At 40.8% G+C, this 24,370-nt stretch overlaps 1 pseudogene; it reads right to left on the reverse strand.

Annotated features, from left to right (window-relative positions):
* Positions 1-19,840: 19,840 nt before the first annotated feature.
* LOC103746581 overlaps positions 19,841-24,370 on the reverse strand; it is a 128,567-nt pseudogene continuing 124,037 nt past the window's right edge.

Raw genomic sequence — 24,370 nt, forward strand, 5'->3', positions numbered from 1 at the left:
TCCATGTGGGGGTAGAGTTGGCACAGAGTCACAACACAGACTCCGGGAGTCAGGTGAGAAGCAGGCAGTGCCAGCAGCTGCAGACTCGTTTATTGCAGATATGGGGCTCCCTTATATCTCCCTTCCCGGTGTCCCATTGATCCATTGATAGGTCATGTCTGTTCCTCATTGGCTCTCTGTATCAGGCCATTTTTGCATCAACTGTCTCTTTGTCTTTTGGCAGAACACAGGTTAGACTCAGCCGGATGTTTTTGGTGTGTTTGCAGCGTGCATGCGCAGGTTGTTCAGGGCACACTTCCTCCTACATATCCACCCTTTTTCTTTCTGTGAAGCTCTAGTGGGAGCCTAGATTCTTCACCTTGGCATTGTTGGCCCCACCTCAGGGGGTCCCCAGTGTTATGGACTGTGCCTGTCTTAGGTTGGCTTGGTTAGCAAGCTCTTACCTGTCATTGACTTCCGGCCCTCTAAGGGTGGCCTCCCTGAGTATGAGCCCACCAGGGTGATTGGGGAAGGCAATTATACAGAGGCCTCATGTATTTCCCAGTGAGCCAGGCCTGTAGGACCTCGCGGGGAAGATCACAGCCTGTGTGTTGAAGTGCCAAGAGGACCTGGAGTGTGGCTCTGTTGATGCGTTTGTGCTGTCGGGCATGGTGAAAGAGACACTTGACAAGGATGAGTAGGACCAAAGGAATTAGGCTAGCTATGATGGCCAGGAGAATGAGGACAAATGAGGCAGGGGGAACGACACCTGAGGAGACCTCGTGCTTCCTAGCAAGGAAAAGAACAGGCATCCAGAGGTCAGGGTCCCACATGTTCTCGGGGGTGACCCATGGTGCCAGGATGGTAGCCTCATTCCAGAAAGCATCTAGGTCATTGGTTTTAACTTTAAAACCTCGGGTGACAAGGAGGGATTTTAATTCCCTGATTTGGGGTTCCCTATAGCTGGGGGGCAGATTACCCATGTTAATTCTAAGACAAAGAGAATATGTCAGACCCAGACGTCTTATGCTCAGTGGGGGCCTTCCGTGGTTCGTTAGGCCACGGAGGTATGTCCACATGGTGTCTCTGGAAGGGGAGAGGCGGTTGGGGCCTCTCCTGGGTTCCGCTTCCTAGGGGGTCAGTCTTTATGTGGAGGCGCCGAGCAAACTGAAAGCAAAATGTGTACCTCCCTAATCAACAGACAGGACAAGGGAAAAGGGAAGGTGTGGGTTCTCACGCTCACCCATGGGAGAACCAAAGGCACATGTAACACATACGGGCTGACTTATGGAAACTTCAGGCAGGGGGCATCTCACAACACGGAAAAAAGTGGGGGAGAGGTGCCCAGGCTGTCACAGGTGGAGAAAGCGAAACTAAGGCAGATCTCCGACGGGTCGATGCATGGCCAGCAGAAGAGTGCAAGGAACATGGTCCAGAAGAGAAAAGCGGCTACCACAATGATGGCCAGACCTCAAGAAGGTCAATGCCCATGCCAGCATGGGGCACCCACGTTGGGAGCCAGATGTTGCGGGTGTGCTGGGGCCCTCCACGTGGGGGTAAAGTCGGCACAGAGTCACTACGCAGACTCCAGGAGTCAGGTGAGAAGCAGGCAGTGTGAGCAGCTGCAGACTCGTTTATTGAGGATATGGGGCTCCCTTATATCCCCCCTCCCGGTGTCCTATTGGTCTGTTGACTGGTCATGCCTGTTCCTCATTGGCTCTCTGTATCAGGCCATTTTTGCACCAGCCCTCTCTGTGTCTTTTGGCAGAACACAGGTTTGACTCAGCTGGATGTTTTTGGCACGTTTGCAGCGTGCATGCACAGGTTGCTCAGGCCACACTTCTTCCTACAGTTATTTACTTATTTATAAGGTGTGTGTGGTGTATACGTGTGCTCACATGTGTGAGCACTTACATGTGCAGATGCTTATACATCTGTGTACATGCATGTGAAAGTTCAAAGTTGATGATGGGTGTTTTCTTTGATCACACTCCACTTTACTTACTGAGGCAGGTGCTCTGCGATCTAGAAGCTCACTGATTCCAGCTGGTCTGACTGGCTGCTTCCCCCTGCCCGCCCCTCATCCACTGTCCCTGCTTCACGAATGCGGCCACACCTGCCCAGCTTTTGTGTCGGTTCTGGGGATCCGAACTTCCATCTTCAGGTTCATGCAGCAAGTGCTTCATCTGCTGAGTCATCTGCCCAGCTCCTTTGAAAAATTTTTAAATTGTTATCAAAGGACAATATCAATAGAGTAAAAAGACAATCCACAGAATAGAAGGAAAAGTTTTTATAAAGTATATTTCTGAATGAGAAATTAATATCTAAAATAGAGACTTTCTCTTTCTTTTTTTTTTTTTTTTTCTATTTGAGATGGAGTCTCCCTGTAGCCTCAGCTGGCCTGAAACTTGCTATGTAGACAAGGCTGGCCTTGATCTCACAGATAGCACCTATCTTTGTTAGGACTAAAGGCGTGCACCACCATGCCCAGCTTGAGAATTTCTTTTTTTTTTTAAATAAATAATTTGTTGAGAATTTCATACATACATATAAAGTATTTTGATCAAATCCATGCCCACTCCCTCCCCTCCAACTCCTCCCATATCTGATAACTTCATGTGCTCTTTCTTCTTTGATTTATTTATTTTTTATGGGGCTTTTGGCTACTCTAACATTCTCCCCTCTGAAGAGGTAACCGTAAAATCTTTTAAGGATTAGATAAAAGCTCCCAAATGTTTTCAATATTTTTGGCCTTCAGAAAGGAGTAGGTTACTAAGCGGCCCAAGGACATTTTGAGTTTTAGCCAAGAAACTGGTTACTTTTCTTTGGGGTCTTTTTACCCTGTCTAACCAATTCCTACCTCCTATTCTTATCACACCATCCTTTGAAGGGGTCACCCAAATTGCCAATACGGACCTAGGGACCTAGGGACAACGACCGACCGCTCAGGCTTCTTCCATGCTGAACAGGGACGCAGGGTGAGGCAATTGGAGGAGCCCTTCAGTGGGTCTATCTAAAAGACTCCCAAATTGCATAACTCTTATCTCTAAGGGGAAAAGAAAGTCCTTGACTGGTGAATAGGGGATGTGAAGGAGCAGTAAAGGCAAGAGTAGTTAACATTACAAGTTCTAGACAGGGAACTAGAAAAAAGTCAGAACAGGGCACATTTCAAATGTTCATATGAGAGTCCATTGGAATTTCTTGACAAGGGCTTCCAAAAGCATCCCTCTATTTGGTTCCTCATTTTTCTTTTGTCTTCCAAGGCTAACTCCAGAGTGGTGGATTCAGGATTTGCTTTCAGGTATTTGACAGCTGTTGGAGAGGTTAGATTCAGTGTCAGTTCCCTCTCAAAGGCTCCTAGATAGAGGGGAGAAAAAAATTTCTTAAATGTCTCCAAAAACTGATTTAAAAACAAGCAAGAGATCTGAATAAACATTTCTCCAAAGAAGATATACAAAGAGCTAAAATCACATAGAAAGATGTTCAAAGTCACTAATCCTTAGGGAAATACAAATCAAACTACAATGATATTCCTTCTCTCTATTAGGTTGTTAATATTAAAACCTTAGCATTTTTAGGAAGAATACTTCTTTTCTTTGAAGCTTGTTTATGTGAAACAGCATAATATGATAGCATATATATGAATTTAATTATTAACTTTCATAACATCAGAAATGATGATCATTGTCTTTTATTGGTTGTCAACTTTGCATGGAGCTAGAAAATGGTCTCCAAGGCTTACAACATTTTAAATTTAAGCATTGATTTTTTTTTTAATTTATAGGCAGAAAAGTTGAGGCTCAGTGAGTAATTTTTTCCTGCATTAGCTGGCTGTAGTGAGGAAATAAATAGCTTTTTCATCATTACAGTCCAAATGCCTGAAAGAATAGCTTATAAAAAGCATGGATTTACTTGAGCTCAGAGTTACCCGGGCTTTGGTCCATCAGTAGGGAAGGGAGCAGTGGAGCAGAGCAGTTCACAGTATCGTGGCCAATAACTAGAGGAAACTCAATCTTCAAGGAGCCACAGCAAGATGCTCCTCCAGTGATCTGCCCCAAGTGACCTCCTCCACTAGACAGGCCTGACCTCTGTCTTTTAGCACATCTCAATGATGCATTTGTACTAGAATTTGTCAAAGGATTAATCTATTCATTAGGTCAGATCCAATGAGCCAATCATCTCTGGAAACATCATCACCACAGACACATCCAGAATTGTACTTTCTCCTAAATATTTTTTTTTAATTTTTACTTTATGTACATGAATGTTATGCCTGCATGTGTGTAAGTGCACCCATGTCACGCAGTGCTCTCAGAGGACAGAAGAGGGCCTCTCAGATCCCCTGAAATTGGAGTTATGGACAGTTGTTAGCTGCCATGTGGGTGCTGGGATTTGAACCTGGGCTCTCCTGCAAGAAGTTAGTGCTGTTAACTACTGAGCCATCTCTCCAGCCTCATCTCCTAAATATTTTTTAATCCAATTAGATTGATAATAAAATTAACATCACAGTGAGGTTGGTATTCAACCCAACTCTTTCCTATTCTAAAGACTGTAACTTTCCACTGATTCACAACTGCCAGGTTTTTTTTTCCCCCACTAGGGGAGAAATATGTTTTGCAGTATTTCACATTACTAATTTTCAAACACATGGTAATATTTTCTATAAAATAAGCTTGACATAGACCTATACTACATCTGTGAAAATTGTCTGAGTGAAAACCACACTCTATTATCTGCCAATTTCAAAATGATCATCAGAGGCCCAAATACGAAAGCTAAAAATATAAGACATAAGACATGTCTCCCCTTCTCTAATAGTTTTAACATCCTGAAGCTGAGAATGAAGTTGTCAGAGCAAAAGGCCCCCTGTGCTGATGATTCTACAAGGCTGACTGATTAGAGCTTTGTGGAGTAGGAATGTTGCAGATCCAGAGCTGCGATAGGCTATCTTGACAGCCATTCGTCACTTACTTCTGTGTCTGACCCAACATCCTTGTGACTATTGGATAAAGCCTTTGGGAATACGTCAGTTTAGCAGACTACCAGTCCGAAAGCTAAGAGTGCCATTAACGTACATCTGAAACCTAGAGCAGACTCCTCTACTTTACCATAACATGCTTACCTGATGTTCCCACCAATGCACTTGAAAAATGTCTTAATTTATGACTTTAGTTTTTTCTGTATCTATAAAAGTTTAATGAGATCATTTCCGTATTGGAACACGTGATTTGAGGCAACTTAAATCCACATTCCCAGGCCACCCATGACCACTCATTTGGCTCAAGAATAATTGCTATTCTCTTTGAGGTGAGAGCTGTGTTTTGCATCAAAAGAGAATATTATATTCTAAAGGCAGAGGTCCAGACTCCGTCTTCAGAAGACTCTGTGCTGAGTCACTCACTTTCTCAAGTTAACCCTGGCTATTTATCTCATCCAACCAGAATACGTACTGAGTTTCTTCTAGTTCGAATAATTCCTTTGCATCAAAACTTGTATTTCCCCAGAGATGTTAGTTAAAATTTATCCATCTTACATCTAATTTATACCAAACACCATATTGCAGAATTTGACATTGATCTGTAGGCCTTATTTTTTAATTATGTATCTATTTTTATTTGATGTGTATGAGTGTCTTGCCTACATGTATGTAAGTGCACCAGTGTCATGCAGTGCCTTCAGATGCCTTCAGAAGAGAGTGTTGGATTCCCAAGAACTGGAGTTATAGATGATTGTTAGCCATCAAGTGGGTGCTGGGAACTGATCCTGTATCCTCTGCAAGAGCATCCAGTGCTCTGAACCACTGAACCATCTCTTCAGCCCCTGTAGGCCTTATTATTTTGAAAATATTTATATATTTGATAAGATAATTCAGTAAGTTTCCTAGGTCTGAAATGTAAATGTTAACAGCTAAATTAGGCTCTCTGTCAAGAGCTCCTTGAACAGACATTGACTCAGAGGCTTCAACCTTTACATGTCTTCAAAGTTGTGTGATGTATAAGCTCAAAGGTGACATTTTACATGTTGTTGGCCTCTTAAGAATCTGATAAACAGGGCTGGAGAGATGGCTCAGTGGTTAAGAACACTGAATGTTCTCGCAGAAGACCGGGGTTCAGATCCCAGCACCCACGTGGCAGCTAACAACTGTACATAACTCCAGTTCTAGGGGATTCGACACCCTCTTCTGACCCCCGCGGGCATTGCATGACACGGGTGCACTTCCATACATGCAGGCAATACACGCATACACATAAAATAAAAATAATAAAATATATTTTAAAAAAGAATCTGATAAACATGATGATTCAGCTCCCTTGAAATTATACACCCACACCCTAATTTTGGATTGAGACTTTTGTGGGACCCACAGAACTAACATTTCTAATCTCATGTTAAAATCTCTTGCTTTAACAAGAAACTGAAGCAACACAAGTTTTTCCCATTCTCCTTATTATGCTGATATCCAGCTGGGTAATTAAATTTGCCAGGAGTGTCCTACAGATGATGATTTTAAGAGTGTGATTCTACAAGTGCTACTGCCACACAGACAGTGAGTCTTGGCATGGAGTTTCTGTACTGGAGGCCTCGAGATCATCCAAAGCCCAGTGCTGCCACTGTCCTCCAGACCTTGCCTGGCATATCAGAGGACCATTCATCCTCTGGCTTTTTCTACAAATCAAATGACACTTATCAAACACTGCACATGCTAGAGCCTCACCAATCTATTCAGAATTCAAAGATGAACAGAATAGTTCCCGGGTAGAACCTGCTGCCGGCCTCTTCTTCCTCTGTCATTCTGCCCAGCCTTACTTCCTCTTCTGTGTTAGGTTCTGGAAAAGACCAAACCACCAGAAACCACTCTGAGGTGATGAAAGGAGAAATTTATTGGGATGCACGAGCTGCTGGGGTTCCCACAGGAGAGAGCCCAGCAGCTTCTCATCACAGCAGTCTGGGTTTTATAGGGTTTCTTTTTTGTGGGTGGGGGAGGTAGGTCAAGCAGAAGGGCAGTGGGGGGTGAGTCAATAGCAGGTGCCTTGGTAGAGGGCACTTTCAATTAGGTGCTTTTTCAGTTTTTCGATTGGCTGAGATAGAAACTTGCAGTTATGGTTAGGGTGTATTGTTGAAAAACAGGAGTCAGGTGGTTACTGAGAAAAGAGTCAGGCACGGTGGGGCTTGCCTTTAATCCCAGCAACTGGGAGGCAGAGGCAGGCAGATCTCTGTGAGTTCAAAGCCAGCCTGGTCTACATAGCAAGTTCCATGTCAGCTGGGGCTACAGGGAGACCCTGTCTCAAAAAAAAAAAGATTAAAAAAAAAGAAGAAAAGAAAAGAAAAGAAAAGGAAAGGAAAGGAAAGAAAAGAAAAGAGAAAAGAAACTAGGGGGGTTTAGTTTCTGTTTCCCAGAATGCTGCCTGCCAGGTTGTGGTGGCCATGTTGCTGGTCAGTAGTGACTCCATCATGGGGCCCAGTTTGGCCTAACATTCTACAAGTTTTGAAACAAGATATTTGTCAAATTTATGTCAAATGCAGCAAAGACAATCTTGGCATTTAGAAAGAAATTCTCACATATAGAAAAAGACAATGGAGAGCTCTTGCCATTTCTTTATAGTGCATTGTACTACTAAGGTGCCTGGAAGAATGGAGAAAGGTAGATCAAGTTAGACCTGTGGAATCACAGGTATGTGTGCAACTCAGGGAGGAAAACTCCCATGATGCTTGATGCCTTGATGGGCAAGAAACACTTATCTGACTCATCACACTTGGCCATGTGTCTGATGCCACACGGTGCTTCCTCTTCCCAATAGCAGTGTCAGTCCTATGATGTCTAGGACGTGATTATGGATAGCATAGTGCAATCAAACGCTTCTTGTGAATCAAGTGATTCATCTAAAGTATTTTTTTACAGCAATACTGAGATGATTTTAGATTTTTCTATGTTTACAGGAAAATAAATTTGTTTAGAAAATTTAAATATATTTGCCAAGAGAATAGAAGTAAAAATATGATAATAAGGGAGGAAGGCCAAAGCAATCTGTCCAGAGCTCAATACTGCCAGCATCACTACTATGGTACTATTCTGCCATTAGTCCAGACAGAATTCAACAACAGAGGATCCAAAATAAATGTGAGATTAACTGAGCATGGAGGAAATTAGTCTAGACCTACTAGAGTTATCTATATGGTACATGCACACACAGTATGTGCACATTCAATATATGTAAACAGCAGCGAGGGAGGTGAAAATCATGATCATCTGAACACTAACATCATAAAAACATGGTGGGTGGACCCAAAGAGACATACAAAAATGAGCACGGGGATCACACACACACACACACACACCTCACAATCAGTGCAGATGCAACCTCCTCCATAAAACAAATGCTAGCATAGCCTAACATCTATGAAAAAAAATCTTTGAAACTCCCTGAAGTTTCTGTCCACCAAAAACCTAAGACGGTTCCATCCATATCGAGAACAGCAGAAATATTGTGACCATTTACCTCTTACAGAGCAATATCCTCTCGAATACAAGTGCACGCATAAGCCCAGTACCATTTCCCCACTGAATAGAAGCCAAGCCTTCCTGTGTTCTTTCGATAAACAAGATCTGAAAATATTATTTAAGAGCAGATAACTGAATTCTCTGCTGGGCAATGATCCAGATACCCTGGGATTGTGCAGAACACTGATCACAACTAGATTTGAAAGAACTAAGGAAACATTTTGCTTAAGAATTCAAATTGTTGTCTGGCTTGAAAAGCATTTCTTGATTCGGATGTACCAAGACTCAGAACTGTCTGCAGTGTAGTCTGCCCTTCCTTTCTCTGACTCCATTGCAGGCCCCCTTTTAGCCCTTGGGAAAGGACTTAATTCCACGTACGCCATTCTAACTCTTATAACATATTCCTTATTTCCATAGCCTAAGACTGAGGTCATAAATTACCGATGGTGCCTCTTTAATTCTCTCCCCCCTCCTCAGTACCACTGAGCATATCGCATTACTGTGGAAAGCAAGGGACCACTGGGAAGTTGGAGGAAACGTGGACTCTAGTGCCAGAGTCAAAGCAAGCATACTAATCCCTCTTAAACCTCCTTATGGTGACAATCATAATGAAAATTATTTCTTAGAGGATTTCTTGGGAAAGAACAAGTCACAAAATTTCAAAATGTCATCTTAAATGCTCTCGGTGAGAAACAATGGACTTCATTGTGTGTCCGGCTCTTTGTTTGTTAGCGTCAGCAGGTTTAATCAAAGTCATTGGCTTTTCCTTCCACTTCCTGATAAAGCACAATCAGTAAAAATTAATATTCCTTATCCATGCCTCTTCTCAATCCTAAGAGTAAAGCTATAAGCTTCCCAACTCCCTAAAGCACTGCTAAAATCACGTGGCCCAAGCTAGAAGAGCAGCCCTTCCTTTGTATAGAGTGAGTTATCCCACATTAAATGATGATCAAAATGCTTATTAGAGCCTACACAAAGGATAACAAGTAATATCCACTGCATACTTTTTAACCTTCAGTAATTATGTCACTTATAATCAATTGCCTTTTTAATTAGTCATATTATTATATTCTGTAGCTGGTTTCTATTACATAATTGTTTATCTTCAATAAATGTTTTAATAAGCAGATGTATTTATATTCCATGAAATAACAATCTCAATTAATCTATGTTGAATACTCATTTGGGAACTTAAATTCAAAATCCTGCCAAACATTCTACAAGTATGATTCATGTCGAGATGAATAACAAAAGGTAGACACTGTGTTTTTGAAAATACATATTTCCAAGGCTCCATTTTACCAGAAGATTGTGAAATAGCTAATTTTTTTATTTTTAAAGCTCCTGCTGTTTCACAGAGGGACGACTGAGTTCCAAAGACTTTGAGACAATGTCCCCAAAGATTCTCCATGTGTTACTTGGTAGGATGTATCCTTCAAACCAAAGGCTTTGCTTGCTTATTACGTTTTACTTTTTTGACAACCGAACTGTAAAAAATTACTTTATACCAGCACACAAAAGAGAATGGACTTCCCTGTATGAATATTTGGGCAGTCCCATTTTAATAGATTGAGAAGTCATGTATTAAATTTAACTAAGAAACATTAAGCAGAAGTTCATTTCTCAAAAACTACTAGACTGAATTGTCTGATTGGCAAGATGGGTTATCCCTAGAGCAGTTTTTCTGGTAAATAGACTGCCTTTTCTCAGGCAACCCTAGGGGGAAAAAAACAAAACTAACTCAAGGATAAAAGATACATTTATTAAAAGAAACAACACTGATTTTTTATTTAGCGCGTCAGATCTGTCAAACTTTGCTTTGTTGCTGCTGCACTCTGAAGAAGTTCCGAACATTGCGAGATGAGGAATGGTCTAGAATTACTGAACCCCCTCAAAAGGAAAAAGAAATGTCAGAGATATTCCCGTGGGGAACACATTTTATTTGATGTATATGATATGCACACTGACTTAGCCCAATTACACGCAGTTTATAGCAATGTCGGCTTGTGGAGGACTCCAGCAGAGTAAGTCTGAAGGACCAAGGCACACATCGTCACTAGCATGCAGAGTCCTCAGAAGAAGAGCACAGGGGCCAGAACAGAGCAAGGCCTGGGCAGAGCCGGCTTTGGGCATGTCCTTCACCTTAGAACCTCATTTCTTAATACATGGCACATCTGAAAACCCCCAGTTCATAGAATGATTGCTTTTCAACAGATATTTTTATAATCTCTAGAACCATAAAATAACTTTGGGTGATTCTTGTGAGGTCATGCTAAGGTCAGCAGAGAAAGAGACTACCCACATCGCCAAAGTGGCATCGCTCTCCCTGATTTTCATTGTCAAAAGGACAAAGGAACTCTTTTAATGAAGTGTTTTGCAGTTGTCTTTTGTTTCATATTTTACACAGGAAAAAGGAAAATGTTTCTTCAGTTCAGAGCGTCTGAATCATATTTCCAAGGGGACAGGCATTTTCAGGACAGTAAGTACTAAATTATAAATAACTTTCAATAAATTAAACTGTACTCTGGCTTTTTTCTTCCTTGGAAACATTTAGCCTTCAGAAGACTTAATTGTTCTTCAAGATAAAACGACGGTTGCTTCCGAAGCATAGAAGACAATTGGGCATCTGTCAGTTAGGAAGCAGTGACGGGATAATGTGGCCCAACACTGTAGCAAGAACTCCACAGAGCCAATACATGCAAATGTATTCTAGCTTTCTGCCTCGTGTCAACTAACTCAGTTTGCAAAACTGGACAAGCTCTTACTAGTGTTTGAAAACCATAACAAGCCTTTATACCGAGTGGTATCTCCCCACAGGCAGAAAGAAGAATAGGTCCAGCAGTGATCCCAAAAATCAGAGGCCAGAAAACAAACTGCTACCGCAAGAGTTTACATAATTCTAGGGAAGATGCTTAGGCTCTGTGCTTCTTTTCCTAGTTACCTTTCCTTCAAGGACATGGCCCCGCATTTCACAAAAGAAAGTGAAATAAATCGGCAGCCTGAACTTTTGCCATTTATACAGAGCAAATGAACAGAACTCTGGTGCACCCACTTTCCCAGTTCTGGAGGCAGGTAACTCTAAGGAACCGTCCCTTCAGAGTTATAGGGGTCTACAGAATCCCATCCAGAGGAGCAGCATTTAAAAAAGTTATACCAAACAAAAGACAATAGTAAGCTGACATTTATTTTTTAATTGTATATATGGACATGTGTCTTAGAGTGGATGGCTATGTAGACATGAGTGCAGGTACCCTCAGAGGCCAGAGGCATTGGATCTCCTGGAGCTGGAGTTACAGGCAGTTGTTAACCTCTTGACATGGGTCCTGGGAATCAAACTTGGGTCTTTGGCAAGAGCAGTATGTGCACTTAACCACTGTACCATCTCTCTCCAGCCCTGAAGGATTATTTCTTTATACTGAAACTTAAAAATGCTTTTCAGTGAGACTGCTGTTTTTATAGGACGAAGAGCTAGAACTATTAAATAGTAGCTTATAAAATTAAAAGAGTCGACAAACTAAGCTCCAAGCAGTATTGAAAACGCACATAGAAATAAAAAAGTACAGGAAAGCCAGCGTCACTGCATTTTAGCGAGACTTCATTTCTTGCGTGATAGCCGAGTATTCCCAGCCAGAGAGACTGGACGAAGAATGTTTGCCTTACCTCCAGCAGCACCCAAGTTCCAAGATCAGACAGACAACTACTTGAATGTTAGATAAATGAGTGACAAAACACATTTTAAAAGGCGGGAAGAGAAGAGTAAGACAGCAGTCCCCACTGTTCCCACTGCGCGCAGGATGACTTGCTCGGAAACATGAATAAGTTTTCTTGATGCACAACCATAAAGCAGAGTTTTCACAGACAAAGATCAACACCACTTCCTCCATCTTCCTCCCCCTGCCTTCCCTTTCTTTGCAAACTAGGGAAGTTCATCTAAGTATGTTACTGTACAGATCACTGGGCAGATGGCCAACTTTTCTCTGCAGAAAGTTAAGCTTGATTCTCATTTTAAGTGGATCCTGGCTTTATAGCCCTAGGTTACCTGTAATCAGAGAACACACATTGAACTTGAACTCTTCCAGACATGTCCAAATTTTGACAGTATCCAATGTGGATCTTCCCAATATAAAATTTTCTAGTCAATATAGTTATTTAAGTCCTATTGTTGAAAGAACAAGACCACGGTGCACCTCAGGACCTTCTCCTACAAGGTTTCCCTCAACTAGATTATGACCATCCCTCTGAGTGCAACAGCACGCTATCTGTCCTGTAGCCTCACCTTGCTTGCCTTTGACTACTGTCAGTTAGGTGTATGTTTAATCTCCTCAGCTACAGTCAAGAGCCTTGTGAGCAATAGAGCCCCTAACGCCTACTTTGCCTACAGAAGGCCTCTATTTCACTTGCTTATATACAAGGTATCTGCATGTCCTCATTTTAAATCCCACTGGATCTTTCTCAGGTACTTTTCACCCTGTCTAGAATTGAGGACTTTGAAACTTAACAGAGTAACTTGCTTTAACTTACTCTGCTAGAGAGCTGGTAAACTAGGTTTGAACACAGGCCATTTGATTCCATGTTCTGTGCTACAGTCATTGGATAATCCCAGCTCCTGGTCAGCTGAGCAAAACCTTCCAGGTCCTTAGTCCAAGGATCATTTCTTAGAAAGAACCCAGGCCTAGCCTCTGAACTAGCCAGCCAGCTGCTCTGGGCTGCCACAGATGCTTAAACTCTCTGTTCCTCCCCAGCAGAAGTTTCTGCACGGCTGAGGGAGGCAGCCAGCCGGCTTAGCCCTCTGTGACCTGAAGGCCTTGACACATGCCGGGCTTCTGCGACGTGGAAAGCCCATTGTAGCAGAAATTTATCATCTGCAAACTGAGTTCTTGTTTTTGAACAGGAAAAGGACTTCAAAGCTTCTATTCTGACTGGGATAGCTCCTTCATAACTCAATTTACCCAAATTTACTTTTCAAGAGGTCCTTAGCCGGAGATCTTTTTCAATATTTTCCTATAAGTAATTTCCTTCAAGAATATAAGTGCAATTAAATAGTCAAGGCCTTGAGCTATTGTATAAAAGTAATTCATGTTTAAGCAAGGGGAGTCTACGTTTAGGCTCACAGTTAGCTCTGAGACACAACAGGTATGAATTGTTACCCAATCTTTCATGCTGTAACGTGTCTTCTTGCTTAATTGGAGCAATAAGTACTAGGATTCACTGGGGTTTTTTTCTGATTGACGTCACCCATCATTCTGAAGCAAGCCACTTGGGAAGAAGTCCTCATAACAATGGAATATTCATTCATGCGTACCAGCTTATTCCCAGGTGTCGCTGAGGAAAGGTGCAGTTCTAGGAGTGTCTCTGTCCTGAAAGCACCTCATAGGCCACCACTACTTTCTTGCCTTTTATTCAAAGCATTGGATACATAAAATATTTGTGATGCTGTTGAAACTTTAAGGCAGTTCAGAGTGTTTTGGTACAGTGGGGTGGGTCTTTGCTTCCTCCCTCTCCTCTATTTCCCTTTCTTTTCTCTCCCTCTCTCCCCCTCTCCCTCTCTCACTCTTTCTCTCTCTCCTAGGAAACATCTATACCCTCTGGCATGTTCAGAATCCCAGTTGCCCCTGCCCCATGTTAAGTAATTTTTTTTTACTAATACTAGAATCAGAAATGTTGCCTCTTAGACATTGGAGAAGTGAAACTTTCACTCTCTGTTAAAGGGGTTTAAGGGGTTGCTGAGCACATGAAGAATTTGGAGTTTGAGGGTTTCATGCAGAACATCTAAAGTGGCATTGCCCGGGTACAGCACAGTTGGCCTGAGTGTCAGACAGGATTATCAGGACGAGCTGAACCCAAAGGAAAGGGAAATTGCCTATTTATTTAGAAAGGAATAATCACATAACTCCTTAGCTTTACTCTGTGCCTATCAGTGTTCCATAGACCTTCCTTGCATTATCTTGCTTAATACTCTTTAATCTCATCATTCCGATGTGTTCAGTAGTCAGCCAAGGTTACACACTGTAAGTGGTGGAACTAGGATTCAGAACAAAAGTACAGACAGACACTGTGTTAGACGATGATGCATTTGATCCCTTTCATTCGTGGCTCAAATGACTCACTGGAAGAAAAAAAAGAAACAGAGCTCTGTGACACCATCTCCATTGCTTAGCTCCCATTTTTCTTCCTTTTTCTTAAATGTGGAAATAGATTCTCCCACTCCCCCCTCAAGAGTCTAGTGTATCTCAGATAACATTCGCTGAAGTGATTTACACTTTGATTTTGTAACATCCAGAAATTTCCCAATAGCTGACTCTAATAGCATCAGGAGGAGACGTGCTGAACAATGTTGGCCCAGCCATCTTGCTAGGGAGGATGATAAAACTTGAACTATTTTTCAAAAACAAAGAGTCCATCAATTAGCAAGCATTGTGACAGGTCTAGAAAGCACAGAGCATAGTGCTAGACTTTAGGAGGGAAAGGAAAAGTGTCAGTAAGTGCAGAAAGGAAGAAAGTAGGGAGGGAGACAGGAAGGGAAGATGGTGGAAAGAATGGGGGAATTATCAAGCAAAGCAGCGGGAAATGAAGGAGTGAATGAGGTGAAGAAGGAAACCATCAGACACATGTAAGCAGATGAAATCCGCCTTCACCGTGCCAGTACTCCCCTCAAAAGCAATGGAACGTCCTCCGTTCGCTTTATAAATTAGGTTGTGCAGTCATAGATTTCGAACATAGCTAGGAAATGTAAGGAAAAACATATAGGTAGCATTTAATCTTTAAAGATCACTTTAGGTTCTCTAGAACACTTATATTTATTAAACAACCCCAGGCTGCCTTGAATATCTTGTTCAGTACATCTTTAGAAAGGTTTTCATTATGTCTAGTCATGGTATTATATGCAATAGTTCTTTCCATTGGTAGATAGTTCCAATATGGGTCTAGTTATCATGGGAAATCTGAGAAGGGGTGAATTACAGAACGCCTATACCAGGAGAGAGAGTGCAATCTGAAAATGGGAAGTTATTTTGTACTCTCTTGTTTTATGTCAAAAAGTCAATATTCTTTTCTTTATGTTCTGTGCCAAGAAACATTTCTCTAAGGTTTGCCTTAAGAGTTCTGTGACCATCTGTTAAGGGTAGTCTGAGAATGAGACTGACCAGTAGACTTGATATTGACCATCTAGTCTCTCAAAACTGGCATTTTGTCGAGGTGCGTGTGTCTGCCCAAGGAACTCATTATCCTCCTTTTAGCCTTGGCCTTTCACTGTTTCCAGTCAGAGTCCTAAATGTCATGCTAACCTGTACCTTCTATCAAAATATATAAACAACAGTAACCCTGTTCTATTGAAGTAGGCAATATGAAGCCTTTAGACTGAAGATTAGTGGGACAGTCACACATGAGGCATTGCTACATCAAGCCATAGTGTCCACATCATAAACTGGGAAATGAAAATTATCTCTTAAAATGATGTGTGAGAATCCAAAGACATGCTCTATGAAAACACGTTATGAACTATCCTAGTTCAGCTTCTCATAAATCATATGGAGGAAACTTCTAAAACAGTGGGAATGGCAAATACTACTTCATAAAAATAAAAATAAAGAACCGAATCTGTCTTCAGAGTGGAACAAAAACAAAAAATTTTGTTTCATTACCAGTCTGGCCACCCAGAGTCTAACAAGTATAAATACACAGACATAGACACAGGCACAGACATCACACACACACACATACACACACACACACACACACACACACACAATGTTGAATACCTCGGCTCCTTACCTAGTCACTCTACATGCTATAATACTACATTTTTTATAATTTACATCTTTTAAAATATTGTATTTATTATTTTTATTTTGTGTGCATGAGTGTATTGCCTGTATGTATGTAAGTGCACCCATGTTGTGCAATGCCTGTAGAAGTCAGAAGAGAGCGTCAGATCCCCTGAAACTGGAGCTACAGCTGGTTGTTAGCCACCATCTGGGTCCCCTGCAAGAGCACCCAGTGTTCTTAACCACTGAGTCATCTCTCCAGCCTGGACATTTATTTTTAAAAAGAAATCTGTACTCGATTTTGTGGGAGATGGCAATGCTGCTCAATAGTCAGTTTACTGTCCATGCGCAATTTGAATGTAACCTTGGGAATCGCAGTTTATATTTAGTGCTTTCGCTATCATTATTTTGTTGACAAGAGGCAAAAAACAGAAAAGATACACAAATAGATCCTAGGGACCAAAAAGAGCAATCTTCCAGGGAATATTCGAGACTGTGTCTGCTTCCCCATGCTCTAAAATCCTTCCACAAGTACTGTTGACTTTACCTTCCAAACACTGCTCAAACAACCTCTGCCTTCCCCATTCCTCCGGGCACTTCTTGAGGTCCTTGGAAACCATTGTAACAGATTCCAAGTGGTTTACACAGCACTAGTTTCTAAAGTCTCTAATCCCTTGTTTTCCAATTACTTTTAACTATGGAAATTCTTCATTAACCTCAAATTTTATATGAGTGAGCAAAATAGAAACAATAAAAGAGACAAAAAGGGAACTTTTTTGTTAGTGTAAATTCAAGAAAAATTGGAGCAGAAAATAGTTAGAAATCTCTACTCCAGGAAGTAGTTAGAAAGTTCTACTCCAGTTTGAAAATCTTAGCATATATCAAGAATCACCGCAGGATTGGTTGGGAAATAGCCGAGGGTGGAGCTTATGTGTAGGATGTGTGAGGCCTTAAATTCAATTCCCAGCACCACAAAAAAATCATCCGAGGAACATATAATATGTCCATTTTTTCACTGCCAATGAGTGGAGCTAGGATTACATTCGAGAATCTGCATTTTAAGCAAACTTGTTCTGGTTCTAAATCCATTTTTGAGAAATACTGCCAATTCTATCCAATTCCTACATCTCTATCACAGAAGCTCACTGACTTTCCAAATACTAACTGGCATGTGTAGCTAGAGCTGTCTAAATCTGACCCTACCTACATCTTCATCTCTTCTTCTGGACATGCCTTCAGTGGCACAGATCCATCATTCTCCCCTGAGCACAACCTACCTCTTCCTACCTCTGCTCCTCACCTAACCACTGTCTCTACTTTATTTCCTACCTTGGAAACTCCTTCATCTCTTTTAAGGCCCAGAGTAAATTCTGCCCTCTCTATAAACCTTTCTCTGATCTCTCAACTTCCAGTGGTAATTAATCACTTCCGCTTCTGTGATATTCAATATAGTAGCTCTTATCACTTTCAATCTTTAAAAAATAATCAATTACCTGTAAATATATCTCCTTCACTAGATTGTGGGACCCTGGAAACCAAAGATATCATCTTAATCATTTTCATTTCCATAGCATAGCAAAGTCTTTGGTTCATAGTAGGAAAGCGACAAATATTTGTAAAATTCATTAGTCATGATTTCTCTCATGCTAGCACAGTAGATAAAGCACTGGCCATGAGGTCAAAGGACTGGCTTGCCTTATTCTGGCACGTTCCAGCATTGTGTTTGCAGGAAAAATCTTTATGCCAATAAATTTGGCAACCTAGGTTAGATTTAATTTTTTTCCCCTGAAGAATCACCAATGATATTCCAAAACTAACATAAGAGGACACCGGGGAAAATATATATTCATATATATCCATATATGAAAATATGTATCTAGTAAGAAAAAGAAAGAAATTTATTTTAAATCTCATGAATTAAACTCCAGGTCATGGTTATATCATGTGGACTATAGAAAACATCTTAGGAAGAAATAATATCAATCTTATACAAACTCAGAGCGTAGTTATTTGGAAGACTTCCTGACTCTGTAACGTTAAGACGACATCAAATTCCAACTATGACATTCAAGGAGACGATGTTCCGGTCTCTGGGAGCTGCACAGAATTTGCTAAGTTTAGGATAGCAAGCCCTGTGGTGTACAAGAAGGCTAGCTACCTCATATATACAAGTGAAGCCTGTTTTAGGAGCATAAGATTAGTTTAATACTTAGCATCAATGGACACAACACTTAATATTAACAGACCAATGGGGGAAAAAAACTAGGTTATCATTCAATAGACATACCAAAAGCCTTTGATAGAATTCAACTCCTGTTGAAGACACAAGCTCTCAGAAAACTGGGAAGGAAAAAACTTTATCCATCAGAAAAGGACATTGACAAAACCCACAGCTAGAATCACTAATGAGAAAATGTTGAACAGTTTCCCTCTTAGCTTGGGAAAAAGGTTAGAAAGATTTTCTACCCAATTCCATTTAACCTTATACTAGATGGGCTACCTAATACAGGGCATGGAAAAGAATTGGAAGAGGTTTGGCAAGAAAGAAGTTAAAGAGTTTACTGTGGGCATTAGTTTAGACAATTGTAAAGAGCTACAATTCCAGTATATTTTATGCTGCAATAAACTACAATCTGCTGTGTTGTTACATTCAGAAGGAAATCATTAAGCATTCCATCTTAAGGCATAATGATTCTTCAGCACTTTCTCTGACCAAGTTTCTCCACTGAATATTTGCTACTCTGAGCTGGGCGTTCTGTAGGGGAGAGGACAAAGATTCTGCTCAGACTTAACAGCTGAAGTACAGGACCAGAACTAACACAGAGCTGGCCAGACATGGATTTACATCCATGTGCCCTTCAACATCTGAACTTTAGTCACTTCTAATAATTACATTCAATCACACAGCACTACATATGTCTTCCCATCAAACTCTCACGCAAATTTTGGGTCATTTCCATATGTCCATTTATACTTTATTATCTATTTACATTCATACCCATAATGAGGTAGAATATAATTTTTAAAACTAAAGAAGCAGTTTTATTTTAAACCAAACATCAAATGAAATCAACTTTAGAAAATAGCTTTTCAATGTAAATCATTTCTAATTAAGGAGAAACTGAACCTGCAAGCATCAGTTCACTTTCATTCACTGGCATAAGTGTCAATAAGAATGAATATGTGCAACAATGTATCTTACAGCTAAATAGCAAACCACATACAAGCCATCATTTTCCAAGACCATGATTCTTACATAAATATACTGGAAAATACACAAAAATATCCAAGCACACATGTACATACACATACATGCAAATACCGGAGCCCACAGTGGCATGTAAACCTAACACTGGTGCTTACACATATAAGCATAAAACAGTGGGGTCTGAAGAACCCTTGGTATCATCAGTGATAAGCATAGAGAGTTCAATTAATAAGCTCAGGATCACATAATAGAAAGAAGCCAGACAGTAAAGCCACCCATCCATGTAAAGACTTAATAGCACAGGCAGGTGGGTAACTCCCAATCAGAATAGAAACTGTATGAAAACGAAATCACTACAAGTAGACACACAGTCTGTATGCATAAAATCAGCTAAATTCTTTCCAGTTTGAAGGCCCTGCTACAGACGTGCTGCAACTGTAACTCATGACTTTGAGTGGCAAAACTAAAAAAAAAAAAAATGTTACTGAGTTCAGGTGCTGTGGGAGAACCCACAAGAAATGGTCTGAACTGAAAATCTTCATCCCCACTACCCCAATTTCAAACTGGTCCAAAAGATACTTGGAGCTTGGAGTCATTCCTTAACGGGAAGCCAAGGACACCAGACTGTGGCATCATGACTGGTGCAAGGATATTTTGTTGGCTAGCAAAAGTAATCTTTCATAGCCTAAGGCTATCACATAGGACGGGGGAGCCTTTGATGCTGGCAACTACACTCCAAAAGTTCTTCAGAGGTATCACTAAACTTTTTCTTGTATTCTAATGGTTGCTTCATGGAGGTGGCTTCCCCTTTCATAGAAGTCACTTCTAAATCCTTTGCTGATGTGTGTATCTTCTCCATCTGCTTTAGATGGCTCTCAGCCTTGCTGAAATTATATTTTTGATAGGAATGTTCCTGGTATATCTGGTATGTCCAGAAGGTCAGTGCTTGGGAGCTAATGTCCAATGCAACTTCTATAGCCTTACCAGTAACACAGCTTTATACTCCTCTGATGGACTGAGTTCTGTATGGATTATATCCGTCTTTCCAAGAAAGGGTACTCCTGCAGGCAGGGCAGACAGCTGGTGACAACTGAACTCACCACGGCCTGTGACCCATGAGAGGGTAACTCCATCTAAACTCTTTTTTTTTCGGTCTTTTTGAGACAGGGTCTCCCTGTAGACCCAGCTGTCCTGGAACTCACTATGTAGACCAGGCTGGCCTCGAACTCACAGAAATCCACCTGCCTCTGCCTCCCGAGCGCTGGGATTAAAGGCGTGCATGACCACTCCTGGCTAAACTCTTTTTACATGTGTATATGTATCTATTTTAGAGAGCTTCTACAGTAGCAGGTTGCCATATATTATTTTCAAAGTTAATTCACAATTCTTAAGTATATATAGGGGAACTCATACCATGTATTCAATTATTTTTTAATACCCTAGTGATAGAGTAACAAAGGAGAGTGCTGATAGACAAAAATAGATGAATTCAAATTGCAAAATATTTTTAGTACTAAAGATTGTCACCCATTGCTATCAATCCTACTTTAGAGTACGGATGAAATTGGAGACTAAATTTCATTTTATAAAAGGGCCAGAGTTCTCTATTTGGTTCACTCTTTTACATTACCTTCATGGAGGCTTGAATGAGTTTTCAATGATGGAGAAAGTTTAAATGAGCAAAAAGAGAAAGAATTGGGAACTTAATAGAAGTGTGAACAAATCATCTCTAAAGTGAAGAAATATAGCTTTTTAAGACAATGTAAGTTATAAAAGACAGGGGAGGAGGCAAATTTGGACTGCAGCAGTGATTTTAACTTTTATAAAACTTGAAAGCCAAGTAAAGAATAACACAATTTCTTCACTCTTTTCTAAGATACCTCTAATCCATTATTGAAATATTTTGCAGAGACCATTAAAGCTTGGAACTATAGTTTAGATCAAATACCATAACATTAAAAAATCATTGAGGCAAAAAAATAAACACACTATCTCTTCTCAAATAGAGACCTTAGCACAGAAAAACAAGGTTAACATTCCACTGTTACAAGTAATTCTAATTCAGCCATATTGCAATAGAGCCACAAATTTGGTCTTTCTTTGGAATTAATCTTTTTGTGATTTGTAGGACATATAATTGTCCTAAACCTTTGTACTTTCAAATTTATCAGGCTTCAATGAGAAAAAGATTTATGGACAGGAAAGAAGTTTCAGGGCTATACACACTGGAAACTGAATCACATGACTTCACTGTCACACAACTGGACTGTTATTCAAGCAAAGAGAATTCTAGGACTGGAAATACAGTTCAGTCAGTAAAGGTGCTTGCCAGCAAGCTTGACAACCTAAGCCAAACCACTGGCATTTACATGTTGAAATGGCATCACCATTTTATCCAATGAAGGTCTGAACATTGTCCTCTGACCTCTACATATGTGACATGGTACCCCCATCACACACACACACACACACACACACACACACTACGAATGAATGAATGAATGAGTGAATGAATGAATGAATAAAATTTTATTTTTTAATATTTACTATGTGTATGCCTGCATACACACATAAGTGTGCCGTGGTGTACGTTGTGGTCAGGGGACAACCTTTATGAGTCAGTTGTCTCCTTCCATCATGTGGGTCCTGCAGTTCAAACGCAGGTTATTAGGCTTGGTGGGTGGCAGGTGCCTTTACTCCCCGAGTCAGCTCATCCACCCAATAAATGTAATTGAAAATGAAGATGAAGGAGGAGGAGGAGAAGTAGTAGGAGTCAGCATGGAAAGCTGCTAATGTAAGGATGTAGTATATAGTACTTGGCGCAGAGACATGTTCTGTTTCACTCTGAGCTATTGTTAAATATTTCAAACTGTTGTCACATTTGAGAAGCTGCCTGGCAAGCAGCTGCCATCCATAAGGTTTGCTCCATGGTGGTTTGTTGGCAAAGTATCCTCCTGAAAGCCCACTCACTCTTCCTTCTTAGAAACATCCCCCCACTCCTCAGTTGTACCTTGGAAGCCAACCAGGAAGGACCACATACACTTGAAGACCAACTAAACATGCCCTCCATGTCCCCAGTTCTATTCTGACTGGATGCTTGCCACCAGAGATCAGTACTTCTATATTCTCTATAAAATGCATTGTTCTATCACCACCATATACCTGCTAGAAAGATAGCTTCTCTAAATACAGTTTTATGACTAGTCTTTGATTTGGCTCTGGCTTAAGTCTTGTCTTTGGCATGTTGTACGGCATTACCATTTTATCCAGTGAAGGTCTGAAAGCAGGGCATTCCAGAACATTATCTTTTCTACAAAAAGAAGTCAAAGAAGTGTTGAAACTCTGTGTGCTGTATATTACATGTGTTCCATACCTCTGGAATCTGAGGGTCATTCCTATTTTGAAGGCCTTTGATGAAGAAACCTTTCCTTTAAGCTAATGTATTCCAAATTCCTTCCATGCCACTCACTCCTTTCTCTCTTTCCTTCCATCCTCCAGTAATACTACAATAAACCAATTAACCAGGCTCAGGTGACTTAGTAATGCACCAAGAGGCTACTAACTAGTCAGACTAACAGGGGTGTATAATAACAAAACAAGTTTATAAGGATGAAGAGAGAGAAGAGATGAAATAGAAGATGTAGAAAGCATCCTTTGAAAGTGAAAGTATGTTGGAAGCAATTATATAAGCCTTTCAGACGACAATCCTATTAGGTCTCAGGATACTGCACGGAGACCATGAAAATGTCTGTTGTTTCAGTCCACCAGAAGTTGAGCACCATCTCCTAATCACCCTCCTGACCAAGTTCCTGGTCATCCTTTATGTCTATTGAGGCCAAACTTCAAACTACAGCTTTAATGCTGTCTGGCTTTGAAGAGCACTTAAGCTTATAAAAGAAATAAATTGGTACATTGCAGTGTCAGGCTAAACAGATGATTTATTGACACTTTTTCAGACCTACTTGAAGTTATTTTTTGTGGCATGTATCCAAATGGAATAACACCAAGGTATTTATACAGGCTCCGGTTTCTACACCACTCTCATATCTGGCATGAAGTATTTTTATGGAATATAACCTTTCCCTCTGATCTAGTGTCTGGTCATCATTTAAGTCAAAACTTGACCAGCCTCTGAGCACTAGACGATGCATGCTTGTACCAAGAAATTTACATGCCGCAGGCAAGCCATCTGACGATGACTTTGCATTGTGCTACTTCAGGCAAATGTAGGCGTTTAGGTAGCTGCCATGTATAGGTGAGTATAAAAAAAGAACGTTGCTATGTTACTCAGAGTTCTTTGAGAAACGACTAAAGAGATGTACATCTCCAAATATATATTTGTACTAGGGATAGCTCCATACAAGAAATTGCTCATGTACTTATGGAGGTTAAAAATGTGTGGCCTACCATCAGCAAACAGGGGGGTCTCTCAGTACTGGTGGTGTGATTTCATTCCAGACCTGAAAGTCTGAGAGTTGGGCATGCTTGTGTTCTCAGACATAAGGCTATCCAAGTTCAAGTACAGAAAAAAAATATATCCTCTCTGCTCCTAAAGGACAATATACTGCCTGCCTACATTGGTGAGGGTACATTTCCTTTACGTAGTCTGAATTCAGTGACAGTCTCTTCCAGAAAGATCCTCTCAAATATACCCCAAAGTAATATGTTACCAGTTACCTGGGGATCCCTTGGCTAATTATGTAGACTCACAAAATTAGCCAATGCCCTTGCTAAGTCTGTGTTCAAGGTCTCACCAACAAAACTCCCTGCAAGTCTCCGTTCAAGGTCACTGCATTCCTCCACACAAGTTCTTCGTTCAAAAGCGCCAGACCAGAGGCAGGAGAAGGCAGTCCAGACGGCCCTTCTCCTGCCGAGTCACGCACTTATGGGGCTGCATGTGCCCAAGTTCGTCAATTTTTC

The sequence above is a fragment of the Nannospalax galili genome, unplaced genomic scaffold (assembly GCF_000622305.1).
Source record: "Nannospalax galili isolate Female #2095 unplaced genomic scaffold, S.galili_v1.0 scaffold663, whole genome shotgun sequence".
Taxonomy (NCBI): Eukaryota; Metazoa; Chordata; class Mammalia; order Rodentia; family Spalacidae; genus Nannospalax; species Nannospalax galili.